Here is a 22,152-nt window from a genome sequence, read left to right on the forward strand (position 1 = left end):
GAAATATGGTTAAAATGTTATATTAACTGGAGAGAATAAATGTCTCGTCCATTACCACATTTTTCATGAAGATAGAATACGGCAGAGCCCGGATAGCTCAGTCGGTAGAGCGTTAGGCTTTTAACCTAACGGTCCTGGGTTCGAGCCCCAGTTCGGGCGGGTAAATGTAGCGATTTTTTATTCGTTGTCAGTTTTATAACTAACGGCAATGTAACGTCTTTTCCGCTTTGAGAAACGCTCAATTTGCTTAGTCTGGAGAACCTTAAACAAATCATTTAACGGTACGGGGTAGAGCCGCAGCTTGAAAGCCGTTCCTTTAATTTGAACTTAAGAAACGTTCGGCCGATCTGATTAAGGATATATCCGTGACCTTGAAAAAAAACGGAAGTTATGTAATTCGAAATCCAAAAATTAAACTATTTACCGACGTTCGTCTGGCATTGATAGAGATGACAATTGGTCACTGTCACCAACATTATTTATCGTCGGCGATAATGGAATTTTTAAAAAAAAGTTTTGTTTTCAAAAAATATTCCCGTTTTTTTCTTTTTCATAGCAACTCTTTTTCATGTTAGTTTAAACAAAAGCCAAAAGAATCGAGTTTGACTTTCTTGGGTGGTCTGATAATCAAACCCTGCTCTTAAACGCAACCCTACGACGGTTTTCCGCGGGTACTTTTGCTTGCTGCATTTCTGCCCTAAGCCGCTACGTACCTCGTTAAGAAACCTGGTTCACTTCGAGCTCCCCCGAGCGCACCATATTGACGGTAAACTTCAAGCGGACGTTAAATCTCCACAGCGTGATGATCATCAGAGTCTACACCCTCACACCATCCTCGAATTCCGACTTCCAAGACGCTGGATTACAAGAGGACGCCACTCCTCCCAGTCAACGACGCTTCTCGAGTTGCGACCTTTCAATCGTTAGAACGTCCCTAACGAAATATGGTTAAAATGTTATATTAACTGGAGAGAATAAATGTCTCGTCCATTACCACATTTTTCATGAAGATAGAATACGGCAGAGCCCGGATAGCTCAGTCGGTAGAGCGTTAGGCTTTTAACCTAACGGTCCTGGGTTCGAGCCCCAGTTCGGGCGGGTAAATGTAGCGATTTTTTATTCGTTGTCAGTTTTATAACTAACGGCAATGTAACGTCTTTTCCGCTTTGAGAAACGCTCAATTTGCTTAGTCTGGAGAACCTTAAACAAATCATTTAACGGTACGGGGTAGAGCCGCAGCTTGAAAGCCGTTCCTTTAATTTGAACTTAAGAAACGTTCGGCCGATCTGATTAAGGATATATCCGTGACCTTGAAAAAAAACGGAAGTTATGTAATTCGAAATCCAAAAATTAAACTATTTACCGACGTTCGTCTGGCATTGATAGAGATGACAATTGGTCACTGTCACCAACATTATTTATCGTCGGCGATAATGGAATTTTTAAAAAAAAGTTTTGTTTTCAAAAAATATTCCCGTTTTTTTCTTTTTCATAGCAACTCTTTTTCATGTTAGTTTAAACAAAAGCCAAAAGAATCGAGTTTGACTTTCTTGGGTGGTCTGATAATCAAACCCTGCTCTTAAACGCAACCCTACGACGGTTTTCCGCGGGTACTTTTGCTTGCTGCATTTCTGCCCTAAGCCGCTACGTACCTCGTTAAGAAACCTGGTTCACTTCGAGCTCCCCCGAGCGCACCATATTGACGGTAAACTTCAAGCGGACGTTAAATCTCCACAGCGTGATGATCATCAGAGTCTACACCCTCACACCATCCTCGAATTCCGACTTCCAAGACGCTGGATTACAAGAGGACGCCACTCCTCCCAGTCAACGACGCTTCTCGAGTTGCGACCTTTCAATCGTTAGAACGTCCCTAACGAAATATGGTTAAAATGTTATATTAACTGGAGAGAATAAATGTCTCGTCCATTACCACATTTTTCATGAAGATAGAATACGGCAGAGCCCGGATAGCTCAGTCGGTAGAGCGTTAGGCTTTTAACCTAACGGTCCTGGGTTCGAGCCCCAGTTCGGGCGGGTAAATGTAGCGATTTCTTATTCGTTGTCAGTTTTATAACTAACGGCAATGTAACGTCTTTTCCGCTTTGAGAAACGCTCAATTTGCTTAGTCTGGAGAACCTTAAACAAATCATTTAACGGTCCGGGGTAGAGCCGCAGCTTGAAAGCTGTTCCTTTAATTTGAACTTAAGAAACGTTCGGCCGATCTGATTAAGGATATATTCGTGACCTTGAAAAAAAACGGAAGTTATGTAATTCGAAATCCAAAAATTAAACTATTTACCGACGTTCGTCTGGCATTGATAGAGATGACAATTGGTCACTGTCACCAACATTATTTATCGTCGGCGATAATGGAATTTTTAAAAAAAAGTTTTGTTTTCAAAAAATATTCCCGTTTTTTTCTTTTTCATAGCAACTCTTTTTCATGTTAGTTTAAACAAAAGCCAAAAGAATCGAGTTTGACTTTCTTGGGTGGTCTGATAATCAAACCCTGCTCTTAAACGCAACCCTACGACGGTTTTCCGCGGGTACTTTTGCTTGCTGCATTTCTGCCCTAAGCCGCTACGTACCTCGTTAAGAAACCTGGTTCACTTCGAGCTCCCCCGAGCGCACCATATTGACGGTAAACTTCGAGCGGACGTTAAATCTCCACAGCGTGATGATCATCAGAGTCTCCACCCTCACACCATCCTCGAATTCCGACTTCCAAGACGCTGGATTACAAGAGGACGCCACTCCTCCCAGTCAACGACGCTTCTCGAGTTGCGACCTTTCAATCGTTAGAACGTCCCTAACGAAATATGGTTAAAATGTTATATTAACTGGAGAGAATAAATGTCTCGTCCATTACCACATTTTTCATGAAGATAGAATACGGCAGAGCCCGGATAGCTTAGTCGGTAGAGCGTTAGGCTTTTAACCTAACGGTCCTGGGTTCGAGCCTCAGTTCGGGCGGGTAAATGTAGCGATTTTTTATTCGTTGTCAGTTTTATAACTAACGGCAATGTAACGTCTTTTCCGCTTTGAGAAACGCTCAATTTGCTTAGTCTGGAGAACCTTAAACAAATCATTTAACGGTCCGGGGTAGAGCCGCAGCTTGAAAGCCTTTCCTTTAATTTGAACTTAAGAAACGTTCGGCCGATCTGATTAAGGATATATTCGTGACCTTGAAAAAAAACGGAAGTTATGTAATTCGAAATCCAAAAATTAAACTATTTACCGACGTTCGTCTGGCATTGATAGAGATGACAATTGGTCACTGTCACCAACATTATTTATCGTCGGCGATAATGGAATTTTTAAAAAAAAGTTTTGTTTTCAAAAAATATTCCCGTTTTTTTCTTTTTCATAGCCACTCTTTTTCATGTTAGTTTAAACAAAAGCCAAAAGAATCGAGTTTGACTTTCTTGGGTGGTCTGATAATCAAACCCTGCTCTTAAACGCAACCCTACGATGGTTTTCCGCGGGTACTTTTGCTTGCTGCATTTCTGCCCTAAGCCGCTACGTACCTCGTTAAGAAACCTGGTTCACTTCGAGCTCCCCCGAGCGCACCATATTGACGGTAAACTTCGAGCGGACGTTAAATCTCCACAGCGTGATGATCATCAGAGTCTACACCCTCACACCATCCTCGAATTCCGACTTCCAAGACGCTGGATTACAAGAGGACGCCACTCCTCCCAGTCAACGACGCTTCTCGAGTTGCGACCTTTCAATCGTTAGAACGTCCCTAACGAAATATGGTTAAAATGTTATATTAACTGGAGAGAATAAATGTCTCGTCCATTACCACATTTTTCATGAAGATAGAATACGGCAGAGCCCGGATAGCTCAGTCGGTAGAGCGTTAGGCTTTTAACCTAACGGTCCTGGGTTCGAGCCCCAGTTCGGGCGGGTAAATGTAGCGACTTTTTATTCGTTGTCAGTTTTATAACTAACGGCAATGTAACGTCTTTTCCGCTTTGAGAAACGCTCAATTTGCTTAGTCTGGAGAACCTTAAACAAATCATTTAACGGTCCGGGGTAGAGCCGCAGCTTGAAAGCCGTTCCTTTAATTTGAACTTAAGAAACGTTCGGCCGATCTGATTAAGGATATATTCGTGACCTTGAAAAAAAACGGAAGTTATGTAATTCGAAATCCAAAAATTAAACTATTTACCGACGTTCGTCTGGCATTGATAGAGATGACAATTGGTCACTGTCACCAACATTATTTATCGTCGGCGATAATGGAATTTTTAAAAAAAAGTTTTGTTTTCAAAAAATATTCCCGTTTTTTTCTTTTTCATAGCAACTCTTTTTCATGTTAGTTTAAACAAAAGCCAAAAGAATCGAGTTTGACTTTCTTGGGTGGTCTGATAATCAAACCCTGCTCTTAAACGCAACCCTACGACGGTTTTCCGCGGGTACTTTTGCTTGCTGCATTTCTGCCCTAAGCCGCTACGTACCTCGTTAAGAAACCTGGTTCACTTCGAGCTCCCCCGAGCGCACCATATTGACGGTAAACTTCGAGCGGACGTTAAATCTCCACAGCGTGATAATCATCAGAGTCTCCACCCTCACACCATCCTCGAATTCCGACTTCCAAGACGCTGGATTACAAGAGGACGCCACTCCTCCCAGTCAACGACGCTTCTCGAGTTGCGACCTTTCAATCGTTAGAACGTCCCTAACGAAATATGGTTAAAATGTTATATTAACTGGAGAGAATAAATGTCTCGTCCATTACCACATTTTTCATGAAGATAGAATACGGCAGAGCCCGGATAGCTCAGTCGGTAGAGCGTTAGGCTTTTAACCTAACGGTCCTGGGTTCGAGCCCCAGTTCGGGCGGGTAAATGTAGCGATTTTTTATTCGTTGTCAGTTTTATAACTAACGGCAATGTAACGTCTTTTCCGCTTTGAGAAACGCTCAATTTGCTTAGTCTGGAGAACCTTAAACAAATCATTTAACGGTACGGGGTAGAGCCGCAGCTTGAAAGCCGTTCCTTTAATTTGAACTTAAGAAACGTTCGGCCGATCTGATTAAGGATATATCCGTGACCTTGAAAAAAAACGGAAGTTATGTAATTCGAAATCCAAAAATTAAACTATTTACCGACGTTCGTCTGGCATTGATAGAGATGACAATTGGTCACTGTCACCAACATTATTTATCGTCGGCGATAATGGAATTTTTAAAAAAAAGTTTTGTTTTCAAAAAATATTCCCGTTTTTTTCTTTTTCATAGCAACTCTTTTTCATGTTAGTTTAAACAAAAGCCAAAAGAATCGAGTTTGACTTTCTTGGGTGGTCTGATAATCAAACCCTGCTCTTAAACGCAACCCTACGACGGTTTTCCGCGGGTACTTTTGCTTGCTGCATTTCTGCCCTAAGCCGCTACGTACCTCGTTAAGAAACCTGGTTCACTTCGAGCTCCCCCGAGCGCACCATATTGACGGTAAACTTCAAGCGGACGTTAAATCTCCACAGCGTGATGATCATCAGAGTCTACACCCTCACACCATCCTCGAATTCCGACTTCCAAGACGCTGGATTACAAGAGGACGCCACTCCTCCCAGTCAACGACGCTTCTCGAGTTGCGACCTTTCAATCGTTAGAACGTCCCTAACGAAATATGGTTAAAATGTTATATTAACTGGAGAGAATAAATGTCTCGTCCATTACCACATTTTTCATGAAGATAGAATACGGCAGAGCCCGGATAGCTCAGTCGGTAGAGCGTTAGGCTTTTAACCTAACGGTCCTGGGTTCGAGCCCCAGTTCGGGCGGGTAAATGTAGCGATTTTTTATTCGTTGTCAGTTTTATAACTAACGGCAATGTAACGTCTTTTCCGCTTTGAGAAACGCTCAATTTGCTTAGTCTGGAGAACCTTAAACAAATCATTTAACGGTCCGGTGTAGAGCCGCAGCTTGAAAGCCTTTCCTTTAATTTGAACTTAAGAAACGTTCGGCCGATCTGATTAAGGATATATTCGTGACCTTGAAAAAAAACGGAAGTTATGTAATTCGAAATCCAAAAATTAAACTATTTACCGACGTTCGTCTGGCATTGATAGAGATGACAATTGGTCACTGTCACCAACATTATTTATCGTCGGCGATAATGGAATTTTTAAAAAAAAGTTTTGTTTTCAAAAAATATTCCCGTTTTTTTCTTTTTCATAGCAACTCTTTTTCATGTTAGTTTAAACAAAAGCCAAAAGAATCGAGTTTGACTTTCTTGGGTGGTCTGATAATCAAACCCTGCTCTTAAACGCAACCCTACGACGGTTTTCCGCGGGTACTTTTGCTTGCTGCATTTCTGCCCTAAGCCGCTACGTACCTCGTTAAGAAACCTGGTTCACTTCGAGCTCCCCCGAGCGCACCATATTGACGGTAAACTTCGAGCGGACGTTAAATCTCCACAGCGTGATGATCATCAGAGTCTCCACCCTCACACCATCCTCGAATTCCGACTTCCAAGACGCTGGATTACAAGAGGACGCCACTCCTCCCAGTCAACGACGCTTCTCGAGTTGCGACCTTTCAATCGTTAGAACGTCCCTAACGAAATATGGTTAAAATGTTATATTAACTGGAGAGAATAAATGTCTCGTCCATTACCACATTTTTCATGAAGATAGAATACGGCAGAGCCCGGATAGCTCAGTCGGTAGAGCGTTAGGCTTTTAACCTAACGGTCCTGGGTTCGAGCCCCAGTTCGGGCGGGTAAATGTAGCGATTTCTTATTCGTTGTCAGTTTTATAACTAACGGCAATGTAACGTCTTTTCCGCTTTGAGAAACGCTCAATTTGCTTAGTCTGGAGAACCTTAAACAAATCATTTAACGGTCCGGGGTAGAGCCGCAGCTTGAAAGCCGTTCCTTTAATTTGAACTTAAGAAACGTTCGGCCGATCTGATTAAGGATATATTCGTGACCTTGAAAAAAAACGGAAGTTATGTAATTCGAAATCCAAAAATTAAACTATTTACCGACGTTCGTCTGGCATTGATAGAGATGACAATTGGTCACTGTCACCAACATTATTTATCGTCGGCGATAATGGAATTTTTAAAAAAAAGTTTTGTTTTCAAAAAATATTCCCGTTTTTTTCTTTTTCATAGCAACTCTTTTTCATGTTAGTTTAAACAAAAGCCAAAAGAATCGAGTTTGACTTTCTTGGGTGGTCTGATAATCAAACCCTGCTCTTAAACGCAACCCTACGACGGTTTTCCGCGGGTACTTTTGCTTGCTGCATTTCTGCCCTAAGCCGCTACGTACCTCGTTAAGAAACCTGGTTCACTTCGAGCTCCCCCGAGCGCACCATATTGACGGTAAACTTCGAGCGGACGTTAAATCTCCACAGCGTGATGATCATCAGAGTCTCCACCCTCACACCATCCTCGAATTCCGACTTCCAAGACGCTGGATTACAAGAGGACGCCACTCCTCCCAGTCAACGACGCTTCTCGAGTTGCGACCTTTCAATCGTTAGAACGTCCCTAACGAAATATGGTTAAAATGTTATATTAACTGGAGAGAATAAATGTCTCGTCCATTACCACATTTTTCATGAAGATAGAATACGGCAGAGCCCGGATAGCTTAGTCGGTAGAGCGTTAGGCTTTTAACCTAACGGTCCTGGGTTCGAGCCTCAGTTCGGGCGGGTAAATGTAGCGATTTTTTATTCGTTGTCAGTTTTATAACTAACGGCAATGTAACGTCTTTTCCGCTTTGAGAAACGCTCAATTTGCTTAGTCTGGAGAACCTTAAACAAATCATTTAACGGTCCGGGGTAGAGCCGCAGCTTGAAAGCCTTTCCTTTAATTTGAACTTAAGAAACGTTCGGCCGATCTGATTAAGGATATATTCGTGACCTTGAAAAAAAACGGAAGTTATGTAATTCGAAATCCAAAAATTAAACTATTTACCGACGTTCGTCTGGCATTGATAGAGATGACAATTGGTCACTGTCACCAACATTATTTATCGTCGGCGATAATGGAATTTTTAAAAAAAAGTTTTGTTTTCAAAAAATATTCCCGTTTTTTTCTTTTTCATAGCCACTCTTTTTCATGTTAGTTTAAACAAAAGCCAAAAGAATCGAGTTTGACTTTCTTGGGTGGTCTGATAATCAAACCCTGCTCTTAAACGCAACCCTACGACGGTTTTCCGCGGGTACTTTTGCTTGCTGCATTTCTGCCCTAAGCCGCTACGTACCTCGTTAAGAAACCTGGTTCACTTCGAGCTCCCCCGAGCGCACCATATTGACGGTAAACTTCGAGCGGACGTTAAATCTCCACAGCGTGATGATCATCAGAGTCTACACCCTCACACCATCCTCGAATTCCGACTTCCAAGACGCTGGATTACAAGAGGACGCCACTACTCCCAGTCAACGACGCTTCTCGAGTTGCGACCTTTCAATGGTTAGAACGTCCCTAACGAAATATGGTTAAAATGTTATATTAACTGGAGAGAATAAATGTCCCGTCCATTACCACATTTTTCATGAAGATAGAATACGGCAGAGCCCGGATAGCTCAGTCGGTAGAGCGTTAGGCTTTTAACCTAACGGTCCTGGGTTCGAGCCCCAGTTCGGGCGGGTAAATGTAGCGATTTCTTATTCGTTGTCAGTTTTATAACTAACGGCAATGTAACGTCTTTTCCGCTTTGAGAAACGCTCAATTTGCTTAGTCTGGAGAACCTTAAACAAATCATTTAACGGTCCGGGGTAGAGCCGCAGCTTGAAAGCCGTTCCTTTAATTTGAAGTTAAGAAACGTTCGGCCGATCTGATTAAGGATATATTCGTGACCTTGAAAAAAAACGGAAGTTATGTAATTCGAAATCCAAAAATTAAACTATTTACCGACGTTCGTCTGGCATTGATAGAGATGACAATTGGTCACTGTCACCAACATTATTTATCGTCGGCGATAATGGAATTTTTTAAAAAAAGTTTTGTTTTCAAAAAATATTCCCGTTTTTTTCTTTTTCATAGCAACTCTTTTTCATGTTAGTTTAAACAAAAGCCAAAAGAATCGAGTTTGACTTTCTTGGGTGGTCTGATAATCAAACCCTGCTCTTAAACGCAACCCTACGACGGTTTTCCGCGGGTACTTTTGCTTGCTGCATTTCTGCCCTAAGCCGCTACGTACCTCGTTAAGAAACCTGGTTCACTTCGAGCTCCCCCGAGCGCACCATATTGACGGTAAACTTCGAGCGGACGTTAAATCTCCACAGCGTGATGATCATCAGAGTCTCCACCCTCACACCATCCTCGAATTCCGACTTCCAAGACGCTGGATTACAAGAGGACGCCACTCCTCCCAGTCAACGACGCTTCTCGAGTTGCGACCTTTCAATCGTTAGAACGTCCCTAACGAAATATGGTTAAAATGTTATATTAACTGGAGAGAATAAATGTCTCGTCCATTACCACATTTTTCATGAAGATAGAATACGGCAGAGCCCGGATAGCTCAGTCGGTAGAGCGTTAGGCTTTTAACCTAACGGTCCTGGGTTCGAGCCCCAGTTCGGGCGGGTAAATGTAGCGATTTCTTATTCGTTGTCAGTTTTATAACTAACGGCAATGTAACGTCTTTTCCGCTTTGAGAAACGCTCAATTTGCTTAGTCTGGAGAACCTTAAACAAATCATTTAACGGTCCGGGGTAGAGCCGCAGCTTGAAAGCCGTTCCTTTAATTTGAACTTAAGAAACGTTCGGCCGATCTGATTAAGGATATATTCGTGACCTTGAAAAAAAACGGAAGTTATGTAATTCGAAATCCAAAAATTAAACTATTTACCGACGTTCGTCTGGCATTGATAGAGATGACAATTGGTCACTGTCACCAACATTATTTATCGTCGGCGATAATGGAATTTTTTAAAAAAAGTTTTGTTTTCAAAAAATATTCCCGTTTTTTTCTTTTTCATAGCAACTCTTTTTCATGTTAGTTTAAACAAAAGCCAAAAGAATCGAGTTTGACTTTCTTGGGTGGTCTGATAATCAAACCCTGCTCTTAAACGCAACCCTACGACGGTTTTCCGCGGGTACTTTTGCTTGCTGCATTTCTGCCCTAAGCCGCTACGTACCTCGTTAAGAAACCTGGTTCACTTCGAGCTCCCCCGAGCGCACCATATTGACGGTAAACTTCGAGCGGACGTTAAATCTCCACAGCGTGATGATCATCAGAGTCTCCACCCTCACACCATCCTCGAATTCCGACTTCCAAGACGCTGGATTACAAGAGGACGCCACTCCTCCCAGTCAACGACGCTTCTCGAGTTGCGACCTTTCAATCGTTAGAACGTCCCTAACGAAATATGGTTAAAATGTTATATTAACTGGAGAGAATAAATGTCTCGTCCATTACCACATTTTTCATGAAGATAGAATACGGCAGAGCCCGGATAGCTTAGTCGGTAGAGCGTTAGGCTTTTAACCTAACGGTCCTGGGTTCGAGCCTCAGTTCGGGCGGGTAAATGTAGCGATTTTTTATTCGTTGTCAGTTTTATAACTAACGGCAATGTAACGTCTTTTCCGCTTTGAGAAACGCTCAATTTGCTTAGTCTGGAGAACCTTAAACAAATCATTTAACGGTCCGGTGTAGAGCCGCAGCTTGAAAGCCTTTCCTTTAATTTGAACTTAAGAAACGTACGGCCGATCTGATTAAGGATATATTCGTGACCTTGAAAAAAAACGGAAGTTATGTAATTCGAAATCCAAAAATTAAACTATTTACCGACGTTCGTCTGGCATTGATAGAGATGACAATTGGTCACTGTCACCAACATTATATATCGTCGGCGATAATGGAATTTTTAAAAAAAAGTTTTGTTTTCAAAAAATATTCCCGTTTTTTTCTTTTTCATAGCAACTCTTTTTCATGTTAGTTTAAACAAAAGCCAAAAGAATCGAGTTTGACTTTCTTGGGTGGTCTGATAATCAAACCCTGCTCTTAAACGCAACCCTACGACGGTTTTCCGCGGGTACTTTTGCTTGCTGCATTTCTGCCCTAAGCCGCTACGTACCTCGTTAAGAAACCTGGTTCACTTCGAGCTCCCCCGAGCGCACCATATTGACGGTAAACTTCGAGCGGACGTTAAATCTCCACAGCGTGATGATCATCAGAGTCTCCACCCTCACACCATCCTCGAATTCCGACTTCCAAGACGCTGGATTACAAGAGGACGCCACTCCTCCCAGTCAACGACGCTTCTCGAGTTGCGACCTTTCAATCGTTAGAACGTCCCTAACGAAATATGGTTAAAATGTTATATTAACTGGAGAGAATAAATGTCTCGTCCATTACCACATTTTTCATGAAGATAGAATACGGCAGAGCCCGGATAGCTTAGTCGGTAGAGCGTTAGGCTTTTAACCTAACGGTCCTGGGTTCGAGCCTCAGTTCGGGCGGGTAAATGTAGCGATTTTTTATTCGTTGTCAGTTTTATAACTAACGGCAATGTAACGTCTTTTCCGCTTTGAGAAACGCTCAATTTGCTTAGTCTGGAGAACCTTAAACAAATCATTTAACGGTCCGGTGTAGAGCCGCAGCTTGAAAGCCTTTCCTTTAATTTGAACTTAAGAAACGTACGGCCGATCTGATTAAGGATATATTCGTGACCTTGAAAAAAAACGGAAGTTATGTAATTCGAAATCCAAAAATTAAACTATTTACCGACGTTCGTCTGGCATTGATAGAGATGACAATTGGTCACTGTCACCAACATTATTTATCGTCGGCGATAATGGAATTTTTAAAAAAAAGTTTTGTTTTCAAAAAATATTCCCGTTTTTTTCTTTTTCATAGCAACTCTTTTTCATGTTAGTTTAAACAAAAGCCAAAAGAATCGAGTTTGACTTTCTTGGGTGGTCTGATAATCAAACCCTGCTCTTAAACGCAACCCTACGACGGTTTTCCGCGGGTACTTTTGCTTGCTGCATTTCTGCCCTAAGCCGCTACGTACCTCGTTAAGAAACCTGGTTCACTTCGAGCTCCCCCGAGCGCACCATATTGACGGTAAACTTCGAGCGGACGTTAAATCTCCACAGCGTGATGATCATCAGAGTCTCCACCCTCACACCATCCTCGAATTCCGACTTCCAAGACGCTGGATTACAAGAGGACGCCACTCCTCCCAGTCAACGACGCTTCTCGAGTTGCGACCTTTCAATCGTTAGAACGTCCCTAACGAAATATGGTTAAAATGTTATATTAACTGGAGAGAATAAATGTCTCGTCCATTACCACATTTTTCATGAAGATAGAATACGGCAGAGCCCGGATAGCTCAGTCGGTAGAGCGTTAGGCTTTTAACCTAACGGTCCTGGGTTCGAGCCCCAGTTCGGGCGGGTAAATGTAGCGATTTTTTATTCGTTGTCAGTTTTATAACTAACGGCAATGTAACGTCTTTTCCGCTTTGAGAAACGCTCAATTTGCTTAGTCTGGAGAACCTTAAACAAATCATTTAACGGTCCGGGGTAGAGCCGCAGCTTGAAAGCCGTTCCTTTAATTTGAACTTAAGAAACGTTCGGCCGATCTGATTAAGGATATATTCGTGACCTTGAAAAAAAACGGAAGTTATGTAATTCGAAATCCAAAAATTAAACTATTTACCGACGTTCGTCTGGCATTGATAGAGATGACAATTGGTCACTGTCACCAACATTATTTATCGTCGGCGATAATGGAATTTTTAAAAAAAAGTTTTGTTTTCAAAAAATATTCCCGTTTTTTTCTTTTTCATAGCAACTCTTTTTCATGTTAGTTTAAACAAAAGCCAAAAGAATCGAGTTTGACTTTCTTGGGTGGTCTGATAATCAAACCCTGCTCTTAAACGCAACCCTACGACGGTTTTCCGCGGGTACTTTTGCTTGCTGCATTTCTGCCCTAAGCCGCTACGTACCTCGTTAAGAAACCTGGTTCACTTCGAGCTCCCCCGAGCGCACCATATTGACGGTAAACTTCGAGCGGACGTTAAATCTCCACAGCGTGATAATCATCAGAGTCTCCACCCTCACACCATCCTCGAATTCCGACTTCCAAGACGCTGGATTACAAGAGGACGCCACTCCTCCCAGTCAACGACGCTTCTCGAGTTGCGACCTTTCAATCGTTAGAACGTCCCTAACGAAATATGGTTAAAATGTTATATTAACTGGAGAGAATAAATGTCTCGTCCATTACCACATTTTTCATGAAGATAGAATACGGCAGAGCCCGGATAGCTCAGTCGGTAGAGCGTTAGGCTTTTAACCTAACGGTCCTGGGTTCGAGCCCCAGTTCGGGCGGGTAAATGTAGCGATTTTTTGTTCGTTGTCAGTTTTATAACTAACGGCAATGTAACGTCTTTTCCGCTTTGAGAAACGCTCAATTTGCTTAGTCTGGAGAACCTTAAACAAATCATTTAACGGTCCGGGGTAGAGCCGCAGCTTGAAAGCCGTTCCTTTAATTTGAACTTAAGAAACGTTCGGCCGATCTGATTAAGGATATATTCGTGACCTTGAAAAAAAACGGAAGTTATGTAATTCGAAATCCAAAAATTAAACTATTTACCGACGTTCGTCTGGCATTGATAGAGATGACAATTGGTCACTGTCACCAACATTATTTATCGTCGGCGATAATGGAATTTTTAAAAAAAAGTTTTGTTTTCAAAAAATATTCCCGTTTTTTTCTTTTTCATAGCAACTCTTTTTCATGTTAGTTTAAACAAAAGCCAAAAGAATCGAGTTTGACTTTCTTGGGTGGTCTGATAATCAAACCCTGCTCTTAAACGCAACCCTACGACGGTTTTCCGCGGGTACTTTTGCTTGCTGCATTTCTGCCCTAAGCCGCTACGTACCTCGTTAAGAAACCTGGTTCACTTCGAGCTCCCCCGAGCGCACCATATTGACGGTAAACTTCGAGCGGACGTTAAATCTCCACAGCGTGATAATCATCAGAGTCTCCACCCTCACACCATCCTCGAATTCCGACTTCCAAGACGCTGGATTACAAGAGGACGCCACTCCTCCCAGTCAACGACGCTTCTCGAGTTGCGACCTTTCAATCGTTAGAACGTCCCTAACGAAATATGGTTAAAATGTTATATTAACTGGAGAGAATAAATGTCTCGTCCATTACCACATTTTTCATGAAGATAGAATACGGCAGAGCCCGGATAGCTCAGTCGGTAGAGCGTTAGGCTTTTAACCTAACGGTCCTGGGTTCGAGCCCCAGTTCGGGCGGGTAAATGTAGCGATTTTTTATTCGTTGTCAGTTTTATAACTAACGGCAATGTAACGTCTTTTCCGCTTTGAGAAACGCTCAATTTGCTTAGTCTGGAGAACCTTAAACAAATCATTTAACGGTCCGGTGTAGAGCCGCAGCTTGAAAGCCTTTCCTTTAATTTGAACTTAAGAAACGTTCGGCCGATCTGATTAAGGATATATCCGTGACCTTGAAAAAAAACGGAAGTTATGTAATTCGAAATCCAAAAATTAAACTATTTACCGACGTTCGTCTGGCATTGATAGAGATGACAATTGGTCACTGTCACCAACATTATTTATCGTCGGCGATAATGGAATTTTTAAAAAAAAGTTTTGTTTTCAAAAAATATTCCCGTTTTTTTCTTTTTCATAGCAACTCTTTTTCATGTTAGTTTAAACAAAAGCCAAAAGAATCGAGTTTGACTTTCTTGGGTGGTCTGATAATCAAACCCTGCTCTTAAACGCAACCCTACGACGGTTTTCCGCGGGTACTTTTGCTTGCTGCATTTCTGCCCTAAGCCGCTACGTACCTCGTTAAGAAACCTGGTTCACTTCGAGCTCCCCCGAGCGCACCATATTGACGGTAAACTTCAAGCGGACGTTAAATCTCCACAGCGTGATGATCATCAGAGTCTACACCCTCACACCATCCTCGAATTCCGACTTCCAAGACGCTGGATTACAAGAGGACGCCACTCCTCCCAGTCAACGACGCTTCTCGAGTTGCGACCTTTCAATCGTTAGAACGTCCCTAACGAAATATGGTTAAAATGTTATATTAACTGGAGAGAATAAATGTCTCGTCCATTACCACATTTTTCATGAAGATAGAATGCGGCAGAGCCCGGATAGCTCAGTCGGTAGAGCGTTAGGCTTTTAACCTAACGGTCCTGGGTTCGAGCCCCAGTTCGGGCGGGTAAATGTAGCGACTTTTTATTCGTTGTCAGTTTTATAACTAACGGCAATGTAACGTCTTTTCCGCTTTGAGAAACGCTCAATTTGCTTAGTCTGGAGAACCTTAAACAAATCATTTAACGGTCCGGGGTAGAGCCGAAGCTTGAAAGCCGTTCCTTTAATTTGAACTTAAGAAACGTTCGGCCGATCTGATTAAGGATATATCCGTGACCTTGAAAAAAAACGGAAGTTATGTAATTCGAAATCCAAAAATTAAACTATTTACCGACGTTCGTCTGGCATTGATAGAGATGACAATTGGTCACTGTCACCAACATTATTTATCGTCGGCGATAATGGAATTTTTAAAAAAAAGTTTTGTTTTCAAAAAATATTCCCGTTTTTTTCTTTTTCATAGCAACTCTTTTTCATGTTAGTTTAAACAAAAGCCAAAAGAATCGAGTTTGACTTTCTTGGGTGGTCTGATAATCAAACCCTGCTCTTAAACGCAACCCTACGACGGTTTTCCGCGGGTACTTTTGCTTGCTGCATTTCTGCCCTAAGCCGCTACGTACCTCGTTAAGAAACCTGGTTCACTTCGAGCTCCCCCGAGCGCACCATATTGACGGTAAACTTCGAGCGGACGTTAAATCTCCACAGCGTGATAATCATCAGAGTCTCCACCCTCACACCATCCTCGAATTCCGACTTCCAAGACGCTGGATTACAAGAGGACGCCACTCCTCCCAGTCAACGACGCTTCTCGAGTTGCGACCTTTCAATCGTTAGAACGTCCCTAACGAAATATGGTTAAAATGTTATATTAACTGGAGAGAATAAATGTCTCGTCCATTACCACATTTTTCATGAAGATAGAATACGGCAGAGCCCGGATAGCTCAGTCGGTAGAGCGTTAGGCTTTTAACCTAACGGTCCTGGGTTCGAGCCCCAGTTCGGGCGGGTAAATGTAGCGATTTTTTATTCGTTGTCAGTTTTATAACTAACGGCAATGTAACGTCTTTTCCGCTTTGAGAAACGCTCAATTTGCTTAGTCTGGAGAACCTTAAACAAATCATTTAACGGTCCGGTGTAGAGCCGCAGCTTGAAAGCCTTTCCTTTAATTTGAACTTAAGAAACGTTCGGCCGATCTGATTAAGGATATATCCGTGACCTTGAAAAAAAACGGAAGTTATGTAATTCGAAATCCAAAAATTAAACTATTTACCGACGTTCGTCTGGCATTGATAGAGATGACAATTGGTCACTGTCACCAACATTATTTATCGTCGGCGATAATGGAATTTTTAAAAAAAAGTTTTGTTTTCAAAAAATATTCCCGTTTTTTTCTTTTTCATAGCAACTCTTTTTCATGTTAGTTTAAACAAAAGCCAAAAGAATCGAGTTTGACTTTCTTGGGTGGTCTGATAATCAAACCCTGCTCTTAAACGCAACCCTACGACGGTTTTCCGCGGGTACTTTTGCTTGCTGCATTTCTGCCCTAAGCCGCTACGTACCTCGTTAAGAAACCTGGTTCACTTCGAGCTCCCCCGAGCGCACCATATTGACGGTAAACTTCAAGCGGACGTTAAATCTCCACAGCGTGATGATCATCAGAGTCTACACCCTCACACCATCCTCGAATTCCGACTTCCAAGACGCTGGATTACAAGAGGACGCCACTCCTCCCAGTCAACGACGCTTCTCGAGTTGCGACCTTTCAATCGTTAGAACGTCCCTAACGAAATATGGTTAAAATGTTATATTAACTGGAGAGAATAAATGTCTCGTCCATTACCACATTTTTCATGAAGATAGAATACGGCAGAGCCCGGATAGCTCAGTCGGTAGAGCGTTAGGCTTTTAACCTAACGGTCCTGGGTTCGAGCCCCAGTTCGGGCGGGTAAATGTAGCGATTTTTTATTCGTTGTCAGTTTTATAACTAACGGCAATGTAACGTCTTTTCCGCTTTGAGAAACGCTCAATTTGCTTAGTCTGGAGAACCTTAAACAAATCATTTAACGGTCCGGTGTAGAGCCGCAGCTTGAAAGCCTTTCCTTTAATTTGAACTTAAGAAACGTTCGGCCGATCTGATTAAGGATATATTCGTGACCTTGAAAAAAAACGGAAGTTATGTAATTCGAAATCCAAAAATTAAACTATTTACCGACGTTCGTCTGGCATTGATAGAGATGACAATTGGTCACTGTCACCAACATTATTTATCGTCGGCGATAATGGAATTTTTAAAAAAAAGTTTTGTTTTCAAAAAATATTCCCGTTTTTTTCTTTTTCATAGCAACTCTTTTTCATGTTAGTTTAAACAAAAGCCAAAAGAATCGAGTTTGACTTTCTTGGGTGGTCTGATAATCAAACCCTGCTCTTAAACGCAACCCTACGACGGTTTTCCGCGGGTACTTTTGCTTGCTGCATTTCTGCCCTAAGCCGCTACGTACCTCGTTAAGAAACCTGGTTCACTTCGAGCTCCCCCGAGCGCACCATATTGACGGTAAACTGCGAGCGGACGTTAAATCTCCACAGCGTGATGATCATCAGAGTCTCCACCCTCACACCATCCTCGAATTCCGACTTCCAAGACGCTGGATTACAAGAGGACGCCACTCCTCCCAGTCAACGACGCTTCTCGAGTTGCGACCTTTCAATCGTTAGAACGTCCCTAACGAAATATGGTTAAAATGTTATATTAACTGGAGAGAATAAATGTCTCGTCCATTACCACATTTTTCATGAAGATAGAATACGGCAGAGCCCGGATAGCTCAGTCGGTAGAGCGTTAGGCTTTTAACCTAACGGTCCTGGGTTCGAGCCCCAGTTCGGGCGGGTAAATGTAGCGACTTTTTATTCGTTGTCAGTTTTATAACTAACGGCAATGTAACGTCTTTTCCGCTTTGAGAAACGCTCAATTTGCTTAGTCTGGAGAACCTTAAACAAATCATTTAACGGTCCGGGGTAGAGCCGCAGCTTGAAAGCCGTTCCTTTAATTTGAACTTAAGAAACGTTCGGCCGATCTGATTAAGGATATATTCGTGACCTTGAAAAAAAACGGAAGTTATGTAATTCGAAATCCAAAAATTAAACTATTTACCGACGTTCGTCTGGCATTGATAGAGATGACAATTGGTCACTGTCACCAACATAATTTATCGTCGGCGATAATTTAATTTTTAAAAAAAAGTTTTGTTTTCAAAAAATATTCCCGTTTTTTTCTTTTTCATAGCAACTCTTTTTCATGTTAGTTTAAACAAAAGCCAAAAGAATCGAGTTTGACTTTCTTGGGTGGTCTGATAATCAAACCCTGCTCTTAAACGCAACCCTACGACGGTTTTCCGCGGGTACTTTTGCTTGCTGCATTTCTGCCCTAAGCCGCTACGTACCTCGTTAAGAAACCTGGTTCACTTCGAGCTCCCCCGAGCGCACCATATTGACGGTAAACTTCGAGCGGACGTTAAATCTCCACAGCGTGATGATCATCAGAGTCTCCACCCTCACACCATCCTCGAATTCCGACTTCCAAGACGCTGGATTACAAGAGGACGCCACTCCTCCCAGTCAACGACGCTTCTCGAGTTGCGACCTTTCAATCGTTAGAACGTCCCTAACGAAATATGGTTAAAATGTTATATTAACTGGAGAGAATAAATGTCTCGTCCATTACCACATTTTTCATGAAGATAGAATACGGCAGAGCCCGGATAGCTCAGTCGGTAGAGCGTTAGGCTTTTAACCTAACGGTCCTGGGTTCGAGCCCCAGTTCGGGCGGGTAAATGTAGCGATTTTTTATTCGTTGTCAGTTTTATAACTAACGGCAATGTAACGTCTTTTCCGCTTTGAGAAACGCTCAATTTGCTTAGTCTGGAGAACCTTAAACAAATCATTTAACGGTCCGGTGTAGAGCCGCAGCTTGAAAGCCTTTCCTTTAATTTGAACTTAAGAAACGTTCGGCCGATCTGATTAAGGATATATTCGTGACCTTGAAAAAAAACGGAAGTTATGTAATTCGAAATCCAAAAATTAAACTATTTACCGACGTTCGTCTGGCATTGATAGAGATGACAATTGGTCACTGTCACCAACATTATTTATCGTCGGCGATAATGGAATTTTTAAAAAAAAGTTTTGTTTTCAAAAAATATTCCCGTTTTTTTCTTTTTCATAGCAACTCTTTTTCATGTTAGTTTAAACAAAAGCCAAAAGAATCGAGTTTGACTTTCTTGGGTGGTCTGATAATCAAACCCTGCTCTTAAACGCAACCCTACGACGGTTTTCCGCGGGTACTTTTGCTTGCTGCATTTCTGCCCTAAGCCGCTACGTACCTCGTTAAGAAACCTGGTTCACTTCGAGCTCCCCCGAGCGCACCATATTGACGGTAAACTTCGAGCGGACGTTAAATCTCCACAGCGTGATGATCATCAGAGTCTCCACCCTCACACCATCCTCGAATTCCGACTTCCAAGACGCTGGATTACAAGAGGACGCCACTCCTCCCAGTCAACGACGCTTCTCGAGTTGCGACCTTTCAATCGTTAGAACGTCCCTAACGAAATATGGTTAAAATGTTATATTAACTGGAGAGAATAAATGTCTCGTCCATTACCACATTTTTCATGAAGATAGAATACGGCAGAGCCCGGATAGCTCAGTCGGTAGAGCGTTAGGCTTTTAACCTAACGGTCCTGGGTTCGAGCCCCAGTTCGGGCGGGTAAATGTAGCGACTTTTTATTCGTTGTCAGTTTTATAACTAACGGCAATGTAACGTCTTTTCCGCTTTGAGAAACGCTCAATTTGCTTAGTCTGGAGAACCTTAAACAAATCATTTAACGGTCCGGGGTAGAGCCGCAGCTTGAAAGCCGTTCCTTTAATTTGAACTTAAGAAACGTTCGGCCGATCTGATTAAGGATATATTCGTGACCTTGAAAAAAAACGGAAGTTATGTAATTCGAAATCCAAAAATTAAACTATTTACCGACGTTCGTCTGGCATTGATAGAGATGACAATTGGTCACTGTCACCAACATTATTTATCGTCGGCGATAATGGAATTTTTAAAAAAAAGTTTTGTTTTCAAAAAATATTCCCGTTTTTTTCTTTTTCATAGCAACTCTTTTTCATGTTAGTTTAAACAAAAGCCAAAAGAATCGAGTTTGACTTTCTTGGGTGGTCTGATAATCAAACCCTGCTCTTAAACGCAACCCTACGACGGTTTTCCGCGGGTACTTTTGCTTGCTGCATTTCTGCCCTAAGCCGCTACGTACCTCGTTAAGAAACCTGGTTCACTTCGAGCTCCCCCGAGCGCACCATATTGACGGTAAACTTCGAGCGGACGTTAAATCTCCACAGCGTGATAATCATCAGAGTCTCCACCCTCACACCATCCTCGAATTCCGACTTCCAAGACGCTGGATTACAAGAGGACGCCACTCCTCCCAGTCAACGACGCTTCTCGAGTTGCGACCTTTCAATCGTTAGAACGTCCCTAACGAAATATGGTTAAAATGTTATATTAACTGGAGAGAATAAATGTCTCGTCCATTACCACATTTTTCATGAAGATAGAATACGGCAGAGCCCGGATAGCTCAGTCGGTAGAGCGTTAGGCTTTTAACCTAACGGTCCTGGGTTCGAGCCCCAGTTCGGGCGGGTAAATGTAGCGACTTTTTATTCGTTGTCAGTTTTATAACTAACGGCAATGTAACGTCTTTTCCGCTTTGAGAAACGCTCAATTTGCTTAGTCTGGAGAACCTTAAACAAATCATTTAACGGTCCGGGGTAGAGCCGCAGCTTGAAAGCCGTTCCTTTAATTTGAACTTAAGAAACGTTCGGCCGATCTGATTAAGGATATATTCGTGACCTGGAAAAAAAACGGAAGTTATGTAATTCGAAATCCAAAAATTAAACTATTTACCGACGTTCGTCTGGCATTGATAGAGATGACAATTGGTCACTGTCACCAACATAATTTATCGTCGGCGATAATTTTATTTTTAAAAAAAAGTTTTGTTTTCAAAAAATATTCCCGTTTTTTTCTTTTTCATAGCAACTCTTTTTCATGTTAGTTTAAACAAAAGCCAAAAGAATCGAGTTTGACTTTCTTGGGTGGTCTGATAATCAAACCCTGCTCTTAAACGCAACCCTACGACGGTTTTCCGCGGGTACTTTTGCTTGCTGCATTTCTGCCCTAAGCCGCTACGTACCTCGTTAAGAAACCTGGTTCACTTCGAGCTCCCCCGAGCGCACCATATTGACGGTAAACTTCGAGCGGACGTTAAATCTCCACAGCGTGATGATCATCAGAGTCTCCACCCTCACACCATCCTCGAATTCCGACTTCCAAGACGCTGGATTACAAGAGGACGCCACTCCTCCCAGTCAACGACGCTTCTCGAGTTGCGACCTTTCAATCGTTAGAACGTCCCTAACGAAATATGGTTAAAATGTTATATTAACTGGAGAGAATAAATGTCTCGTCCATTACCACATTTTTCATGAAGATAGAATACGGCAGAGCCCGGATAGCTCAGTCGGTAGAGCGTTAGGCTTTTAACCTAACGGTCCTGGGTTCGAGCCCCAGTTCGGGCGGGTAAATGTAGCGACTTTTTATTCGTTGTCAGTTTTATAACTAACGGCAATGTAACGTCTTTTCCGCTTTGAGAAACGCTCAATTTGCTTAGTCTGGAGAACCTTAAACAAATCATTTAACGGTCCGGGGTAGAGCCGCAGCTTGAAAGCCGTTCCTTTAATTTGAACTTAAGAAACGTTCGGCCGATCTGATTAAGGATATATTCGTGACCTTGAAAAAAAACGGAAGTTCTGTAATTCGAAATCCAAAAATTAAACTATTTACCGACGTTCGTCTGGCATTGATAGAGATGACAATTGGTCACTGTCACCAACATTATTTATCGTCGGCGATAATTTAATTTTTAAAAAAAAGTTTTGTTTTCAAAAAATATTCCCGTTTTTTTCTTTTTCATA

The 22,152-nt window shown here is 42.1% G+C and overlaps 43 non-coding genes across 43 annotated transcripts; 20 read left to right on the forward strand and 23 right to left on the reverse strand.

Annotated features, from left to right (window-relative positions):
* Window positions 1-86: 86 nt before the first annotated feature.
* TRNAK-UUU (transfer RNA lysine (anticodon UUU)) lies at window positions 87-159 on the forward strand. The gene has a single exon. It is a non-coding gene; the product is annotated as a tRNA-Lys (tRNA).
* Window positions 160-590: 431 nt separating this feature from the next.
* LOC149965813 (signal recognition particle RNA) lies at window positions 591-889 on the reverse strand. Its single transcript, XR_016472920.1, has one exon.
* Window positions 890-1,025: 136 nt separating this feature from the next.
* TRNAK-UUU (transfer RNA lysine (anticodon UUU)) lies at window positions 1,026-1,098 on the forward strand. Its single transcript has one exon. It is a non-coding gene; the product is annotated as a tRNA-Lys (tRNA).
* A 431-nt stretch (window positions 1,099-1,529) lies between these two features.
* On the reverse strand, window positions 1,530-1,828 carry LOC149965815 (signal recognition particle RNA). Its single transcript, XR_016472921.1, has one exon.
* A 136-nt stretch (window positions 1,829-1,964) lies between these two features.
* TRNAK-UUU (transfer RNA lysine (anticodon UUU)) lies at window positions 1,965-2,037 on the forward strand. The gene has a single exon. It is a non-coding gene; the product is annotated as a tRNA-Lys (tRNA).
* Window positions 2,038-2,468: 431 nt separating this feature from the next.
* Window positions 2,469-2,767, reverse strand: LOC149965817 (signal recognition particle RNA). Its single transcript, XR_016473730.1, has one exon.
* Window positions 2,768-3,407: 640 nt separating this feature from the next.
* Window positions 3,408-3,706, reverse strand: LOC149965818 (signal recognition particle RNA). Its single transcript, XR_016473069.1, has one exon.
* A 136-nt stretch (window positions 3,707-3,842) lies between these two features.
* On the forward strand, window positions 3,843-3,915 carry TRNAK-UUU (transfer RNA lysine (anticodon UUU)). The gene has a single exon. It is a non-coding gene; the product is annotated as a tRNA-Lys (tRNA).
* Window positions 3,916-4,346: 431 nt separating this feature from the next.
* On the reverse strand, window positions 4,347-4,645 carry LOC149965820 (signal recognition particle RNA). The gene has a single exon (XR_016473870.1).
* A 136-nt stretch (window positions 4,646-4,781) lies between these two features.
* Window positions 4,782-4,854, forward strand: TRNAK-UUU (transfer RNA lysine (anticodon UUU)). Its single transcript has one exon. It is a non-coding gene; the product is annotated as a tRNA-Lys (tRNA).
* Window positions 4,855-5,285: 431 nt separating this feature from the next.
* LOC149965822 (signal recognition particle RNA) lies at window positions 5,286-5,584 on the reverse strand. The gene has a single exon (XR_016472923.1).
* Window positions 5,585-5,720: 136 nt separating this feature from the next.
* Window positions 5,721-5,793, forward strand: TRNAK-UUU (transfer RNA lysine (anticodon UUU)). The gene has a single exon. It is a non-coding gene; the product is annotated as a tRNA-Lys (tRNA).
* Window positions 5,794-6,224: 431 nt separating this feature from the next.
* LOC149965824 (signal recognition particle RNA) lies at window positions 6,225-6,523 on the reverse strand. The gene has a single exon (XR_016473731.1).
* A 136-nt stretch (window positions 6,524-6,659) lies between these two features.
* TRNAK-UUU (transfer RNA lysine (anticodon UUU)) lies at window positions 6,660-6,732 on the forward strand. The gene has a single exon. It is a non-coding gene; the product is annotated as a tRNA-Lys (tRNA).
* Window positions 6,733-7,163: 431 nt separating this feature from the next.
* On the reverse strand, window positions 7,164-7,462 carry LOC149965826 (signal recognition particle RNA). The gene has a single exon (XR_016473733.1).
* Window positions 7,463-8,102: 640 nt separating this feature from the next.
* LOC149965827 (signal recognition particle RNA) lies at window positions 8,103-8,401 on the reverse strand. The gene has a single exon (XR_016472936.1).
* Window positions 8,402-8,537: 136 nt separating this feature from the next.
* Window positions 8,538-8,610, forward strand: TRNAK-UUU (transfer RNA lysine (anticodon UUU)). Its single transcript has one exon. It is a non-coding gene; the product is annotated as a tRNA-Lys (tRNA).
* Window positions 8,611-9,041: 431 nt separating this feature from the next.
* LOC149965829 (signal recognition particle RNA) lies at window positions 9,042-9,340 on the reverse strand. Its single transcript, XR_016473734.1, has one exon.
* Window positions 9,341-9,476: 136 nt separating this feature from the next.
* On the forward strand, window positions 9,477-9,549 carry TRNAK-UUU (transfer RNA lysine (anticodon UUU)). The gene has a single exon. It is a non-coding gene; the product is annotated as a tRNA-Lys (tRNA).
* A 431-nt stretch (window positions 9,550-9,980) lies between these two features.
* Window positions 9,981-10,279, reverse strand: LOC149965831 (signal recognition particle RNA). Its single transcript, XR_016473737.1, has one exon.
* Window positions 10,280-10,919: 640 nt separating this feature from the next.
* On the reverse strand, window positions 10,920-11,218 carry LOC149965832 (signal recognition particle RNA). The gene has a single exon (XR_016473740.1).
* A 640-nt stretch (window positions 11,219-11,858) lies between these two features.
* Window positions 11,859-12,157, reverse strand: LOC149965833 (signal recognition particle RNA). Its single transcript, XR_016473743.1, has one exon.
* A 136-nt stretch (window positions 12,158-12,293) lies between these two features.
* TRNAK-UUU (transfer RNA lysine (anticodon UUU)) lies at window positions 12,294-12,366 on the forward strand. The gene has a single exon. It is a non-coding gene; the product is annotated as a tRNA-Lys (tRNA).
* Window positions 12,367-12,797: 431 nt separating this feature from the next.
* On the reverse strand, window positions 12,798-13,096 carry LOC149965835 (signal recognition particle RNA). Its single transcript, XR_016473871.1, has one exon.
* Window positions 13,097-13,232: 136 nt separating this feature from the next.
* TRNAK-UUU (transfer RNA lysine (anticodon UUU)) lies at window positions 13,233-13,305 on the forward strand. The gene has a single exon. It is a non-coding gene; the product is annotated as a tRNA-Lys (tRNA).
* A 431-nt stretch (window positions 13,306-13,736) lies between these two features.
* Window positions 13,737-14,035, reverse strand: LOC149965837 (signal recognition particle RNA). The gene has a single exon (XR_016473873.1).
* A 136-nt stretch (window positions 14,036-14,171) lies between these two features.
* Window positions 14,172-14,244, forward strand: TRNAK-UUU (transfer RNA lysine (anticodon UUU)). Its single transcript has one exon. It is a non-coding gene; the product is annotated as a tRNA-Lys (tRNA).
* A 431-nt stretch (window positions 14,245-14,675) lies between these two features.
* Window positions 14,676-14,974, reverse strand: LOC149965839 (signal recognition particle RNA). Its single transcript, XR_016472924.1, has one exon.
* Window positions 14,975-15,110: 136 nt separating this feature from the next.
* TRNAK-UUU (transfer RNA lysine (anticodon UUU)) lies at window positions 15,111-15,183 on the forward strand. The gene has a single exon. It is a non-coding gene; the product is annotated as a tRNA-Lys (tRNA).
* A 431-nt stretch (window positions 15,184-15,614) lies between these two features.
* Window positions 15,615-15,913, reverse strand: LOC149965841 (signal recognition particle RNA). Its single transcript, XR_016473874.1, has one exon.
* Window positions 15,914-16,049: 136 nt separating this feature from the next.
* Window positions 16,050-16,122, forward strand: TRNAK-UUU (transfer RNA lysine (anticodon UUU)). Its single transcript has one exon. It is a non-coding gene; the product is annotated as a tRNA-Lys (tRNA).
* A 431-nt stretch (window positions 16,123-16,553) lies between these two features.
* Window positions 16,554-16,852, reverse strand: LOC149965843 (signal recognition particle RNA). The gene has a single exon (XR_016472927.1).
* Window positions 16,853-16,988: 136 nt separating this feature from the next.
* On the forward strand, window positions 16,989-17,061 carry TRNAK-UUU (transfer RNA lysine (anticodon UUU)). The gene has a single exon. It is a non-coding gene; the product is annotated as a tRNA-Lys (tRNA).
* Window positions 17,062-17,492: 431 nt separating this feature from the next.
* On the reverse strand, window positions 17,493-17,791 carry LOC149965845 (signal recognition particle RNA). Its single transcript, XR_016474720.1, has one exon.
* Window positions 17,792-17,927: 136 nt separating this feature from the next.
* On the forward strand, window positions 17,928-18,000 carry TRNAK-UUU (transfer RNA lysine (anticodon UUU)). Its single transcript has one exon. It is a non-coding gene; the product is annotated as a tRNA-Lys (tRNA).
* A 431-nt stretch (window positions 18,001-18,431) lies between these two features.
* Window positions 18,432-18,730, reverse strand: LOC149965847 (signal recognition particle RNA). Its single transcript, XR_016473744.1, has one exon.
* Window positions 18,731-18,866: 136 nt separating this feature from the next.
* TRNAK-UUU (transfer RNA lysine (anticodon UUU)) lies at window positions 18,867-18,939 on the forward strand. Its single transcript has one exon. It is a non-coding gene; the product is annotated as a tRNA-Lys (tRNA).
* A 431-nt stretch (window positions 18,940-19,370) lies between these two features.
* Window positions 19,371-19,669, reverse strand: LOC149965849 (signal recognition particle RNA). Its single transcript, XR_016473745.1, has one exon.
* A 136-nt stretch (window positions 19,670-19,805) lies between these two features.
* Window positions 19,806-19,878, forward strand: TRNAK-UUU (transfer RNA lysine (anticodon UUU)). The gene has a single exon. It is a non-coding gene; the product is annotated as a tRNA-Lys (tRNA).
* A 431-nt stretch (window positions 19,879-20,309) lies between these two features.
* Window positions 20,310-20,608, reverse strand: LOC149965851 (signal recognition particle RNA). The gene has a single exon (XR_016473875.1).
* Window positions 20,609-20,744: 136 nt separating this feature from the next.
* TRNAK-UUU (transfer RNA lysine (anticodon UUU)) lies at window positions 20,745-20,817 on the forward strand. The gene has a single exon. It is a non-coding gene; the product is annotated as a tRNA-Lys (tRNA).
* A 431-nt stretch (window positions 20,818-21,248) lies between these two features.
* LOC149965853 (signal recognition particle RNA) lies at window positions 21,249-21,547 on the reverse strand. The gene has a single exon (XR_016473747.1).
* A 136-nt stretch (window positions 21,548-21,683) lies between these two features.
* On the forward strand, window positions 21,684-21,756 carry TRNAK-UUU (transfer RNA lysine (anticodon UUU)). Its single transcript has one exon. It is a non-coding gene; the product is annotated as a tRNA-Lys (tRNA).
* The last annotated feature ends 396 nt before the right edge of the window (window positions 21,757-22,152 follow it).

Source organism: Leiobunum rupestre, chromosome 1 (genome assembly GCF_980474605.1).
Source record: "Leiobunum rupestre chromosome 1, qqLeiRupe1.1.hap1, whole genome shotgun sequence".
NCBI classification, from domain to species: Eukaryota; Metazoa; Arthropoda; class Arachnida; order Opiliones; family Sclerosomatidae; genus Leiobunum; species Leiobunum rupestre.